Source organism: Helianthus annuus, chromosome 17 (assembly GCF_002127325.2).
Source record: "Helianthus annuus cultivar XRQ/B chromosome 17, HanXRQr2.0-SUNRISE, whole genome shotgun sequence".
In the NCBI taxonomy this organism is placed as follows: Eukaryota; Viridiplantae; Streptophyta; class Magnoliopsida; order Asterales; family Asteraceae; genus Helianthus; species Helianthus annuus.
Genome location: NC_035449.2, coordinates 94,257,933 through 94,262,590, shown reverse-complemented (window position 1 = coordinate 94,262,590; position 4,658 = coordinate 94,257,933).

Genomic DNA, 4,658 nt, shown 5'->3' with positions numbered 1-4,658 from the left:
AAGAAACCAAACATGTTTAAGTAATCAGCGGAAGCATAGTAATGTTTAAATAACCAAAACATAGTTTAAAGTTCAAACGTTTAAGTACGGGACATAACAGTCCATAATCCCACAACGACCTCTCCTCCTTGTGCAAGCTCCATAAGCACCTAACGACCCGCAAGGCATGTAACAACGAATCAACAACAAAGTTGAGTGAGTTCACAGTTGGATGTTTAGTTTTACCAGTTTGATTTGAAATCATAAGTTGTTTCATATACCACGAGTTACTAGTAACTTTTGTTTCCCAAACCATAGCCATAATCAGTGGGGGGCTTCCCCATGTGAACCACTAGACCGTTACCATATCGAAGACTGACGAACAATAGTTGTGCCCTACGTCAATGTCTATCATCATTGACAGTTTGCCATGATCCATTAGTACACGCCCGTTCGAACGACACGGTGTGAGGTTTGTCAAACCTAATAGCGCTATTAACTAATGACCCTGTGACAACCCTCACTAAACTAGGTATCCGTACGATTTAATTAATAATTAATTACTGCTTGATTACTGTGCTTAACTGAAATTACTGATGAACTGCTACTTGACTGTTGATACTTGTACATATCTGCATCATACTTTGATTTCCGTCACTACATTATTTACATGCTGTACTCTAGTGACAAACATGATGCACAAAAGCACAGTAGCACCGTGAACGGATAACCTATTGAACATGCTGATAAAGCCAGCATCAGGCAGACACTGCCTCTAAGGCCTGTATGAGCCAGAAATATTTTACTACACCCATAGTGAGTGTAGGGATACAAGGGTTGTAGAACCGCGTCTCTAGGAATAAGTCATGATGACTGGATGTGCCTAAAACGTACACTAAGCACAAAACACAACACTTTAAATAACATTTCAGCTTCTGGCTAACTAATGAAGTGCCAAAACATGAGGAAATATTCCCGACACTTGGGGAAATAAGTTGTGTCACTAAAAATATTATTAACGACACTTAAAAGCTTATTTAAGCACTTTAACGGATTACTATCCAACCGAACAACCGGACTATACCCGGAACATAAAAATATTGACAGTGACAACATTGATCTTTTTCTGAGCCAGTTAGGGTCCCCGAATACCCTAACACCCGCATTAAAGCTCAACACACCACTAACCGAGTTAATCACTAAACTAACTTGGTTTAACCTAACTAATACCTAACTAACTAGTTGGAATCGGACCAAGACCCCCCCCCCCATCCTAACCGGCCCCAAACAAGGGGGACACACCTTGTACTAACTTGATTTGTTTAATCCCATATGTTTAGTATCAAAGAGACAAGAAATCCCTTGGTCCATAGCCTAAAGTTTGTCTATAAATAACTTGTGATTACATAAGAGATTAATCACTTCACAAACCACTCAAACTCTCTCTCCCTCTTGCCCCCAAACTCACGGCCAAACACACACACATACATCCATCCATTTTCGGCTCTTGGTCTCCACATTCCAATCATCTACAAGTGTTACGGGTCACGCATTAGGAGTCTTGGAGCAAACGGAAGGCGAAGGACCTCTCTACCTAGCTTTTATCCACCTCTTTTTCGCATAGATTCTTCCCTAGCCCCGAGCTAGAGGTATAATGCTTAAAACACATACTCGAATCATTCTAAGATGGTTAATAAGTTATGTAACGGTTGAAATGCGGAAACTTATCTTTTGAAGCATAAAAGTCTACTAAAAACATGAATATTGTTGGTTAATAACACATAAGTGGTGTAAAAGTTGTAGTAACTGAAATTTGTGGTTACCTAGACCCGATCTACGTTGTGGTAGCTCGGATCACCATTTAACCCGGTTTGGTTAAGATCATGGATCTTGACATAAGCTTGTTTTAAATGGGACAAGGGTTAAAATGTGAAACTCTACCACACAAGAAACATGAACTTGTGTAAAAGTATTTTTACTAGTAAAATAGTGTTTGAAACTAGCGGATCTACGTATGTACAAATGGTATTTTCAAGGAACCACATATCAAAGAAATCATGTTTTCTAAAAAGACGGATCTTACACTAACAAGTATAATTTTTATAAACCACAAGTGTGTAAACACTTGTGGAATGAAAGATTCGACAAGATAACAAACTTGGTAAAAGATGACGAGAAGTTGTAAAGATGGATTTACTTTAAAAACGAGGTTTTTACGAGATCGATCTACTTTATATAAAGATCCACAAAATATAACGGGATTTACACTATAGTTTCGGAAAAATTACAAGTTCATGCGATTATGCGATTTACATACTTGTCGACTAGTTTGATGTGTCGGAAATTGTTTGATTGAATAAAGAAGTTGTTGGAATTGATTTTGTAAAAGAAAATGATACGCTTGAAAGCGTGGCCACCTCCAGTTACAGAGGAAACTCTGGCGAAATTTTTCTAAAAACTTAACACTTAGAGTTATTTACACTACAAGTGTTAGAATTATTTTTGACATGTTTTCGAAATATAAATTTCGCCATGACTTTATTTACTAAATAATCGGAGGTGGGAATTTTCACAAAACTAAACGTGATAAGTATATAGTTGGTAAATATATTTTCACCACACTGTTTATGATTATTTTGTGAAAATACAAAAATATTATTTTTAGAGTAAAAATAATATTTTCAAACAATAACAGACCCAAAATAATACAAACGCTTACACGACAAACATATAAGTTACACCGGTAATTATTATTACCACCCGATCGTTAAAACGTAACTTACGCATTATACGGAAATATTCATGAACGCGTATTTTGTCAACGTATTATTTTTGGAAGTGTTATGTGAAGTAAAAATATAATATTTTTGAGAAAAATATTTATATTTTGGAGTTAGAAATAAAATATATATTAAGTGAGACTTAATGATATAATTCACATGCACATGTATTAAATCCCCCATCCTTGGGAAGGAGATTAACTACCAAGTACATACGAAAAGTAAACCCGAAATAGTTGTCTAACTATTTCCCAAAAACTTAAACTATAAAGCTAAGGCACGGCCGTCCGTCTAATAGAATTAGCACATGCAGGTCGTTGCACAGCTGCCTGATTTGGAGTGCTTGGTAGAGACGCACCGACAGTGAGTTCATGTCCCCCTTTTCTCTTAACTGTTTTCCGTTTTCTAAACTGCGGGGGTGAAATACATGTTACTATGATTATGAGTACTTTTTACATGGTATGGTTAGCGTAAGGAGGGTTACTACTTAGATCATGTGAGTGGGTAGGCGGGAACTGGAGGCCATTAATCCTCATTGTAAGACCGAGGGACGTAAGCGGTAGATCTATCTGGGTGTAGCGAGCCCAATCCCAGGTCCAGCATAACGGACCTCGGGGTGACTTTGTGCCCCGACGCAAAATCGCAAGGTTTGAGTCTTCCTACTTGCACTTCACACATATCAATGGACTTGCAAACCATTGGTGATCTCTTTTTCCTTATTTGCTACATACCAGGGTTTTGATAAATACAAAGGTTTATTTACTCACTTACACATGAACTCGCTCAACATTATTGTTGATTTTTCAACTTACATGTATTTCAGGGAACTAAAAGATCTGGCACGGTATGGCACGTTTTCCCGCTGCACTAGTTACCAAGGTCATCCGGGGTTTGGGGAATGTGACTCTTTCCTGGACAAGTCACAGTCCTTAAACCACGTTTATGTTATGTTTACGTTTGTAATGTTTATTGGACAAGGTCATGGTTGATAGGGTGTTTTCCCGTTAAAACAATGGTATTGTATTGGTTTTCAAAACTTAATGGATGATCTTGCATGTTTTTAATTCATATCGCTTTGTTATGATTAAGCTATGGTATTAAGAAGTCACACCAAATTAACCACGCTTCCGCAAAGCCAGGGTGTGACAGCTTGGTATTAGAGCTCTGATCATAGCGAACTAGGATTCCTTCTCGAGTCTAGACTATGATCACTAGGGCTCTCACGAAAACATTTTTACTGCATACCACTTAAGTCCAGATCCAAAACGTTTTTATAAACAAATGTTGAGCACATTTTATTTATTATTAGGCTCAGTCTTGGAGGCTGAGGCTCGGTCTTGGAGATCGAGGCTCGATCTTAGAGATCGAGGTAGATGTTTATTATTTTAGGCTCAGTCTTGGAGGCTGAGGCTCGGTCTTGGAGGCTGAGGCTCGATCTTAGAGATCGAGGTAGATGGCTAGTGAGACTAGGAAGAGTAGGCTCAGTCTTGGGGGCTGAGGCTCGGTCATGGAGGCCGAGGCTCGATCTAGGAGGTCGAGGTGGATAATGGAGCAGTCTTAGAGACTGGAAGGAATTTGGCTAGTGGGACTAGGAGTGTCAGTCTAGGAGACTGGGAGGCTAGTGGGACTAGGAGAATTATGTGATTTCTTACTTGGTGACTTATGTGATTACCTGATTGTATGACTGATTATTTGTGCATATTTGTGATTATGTTACAGACTCATGGACTCGCCCGGTACAGGCGACTCGGACACCACTGGACCCATACCTGTCGTATCTGACGACCTCGTATCCTCAGAGCACGAGGTGCACACTTCTGACTATACCAGCACGGACGATGACGATTTCCAGCCCTTCGCACTACCCGATGGTGCTGATGAGCCGGCAGATGGCCCTCC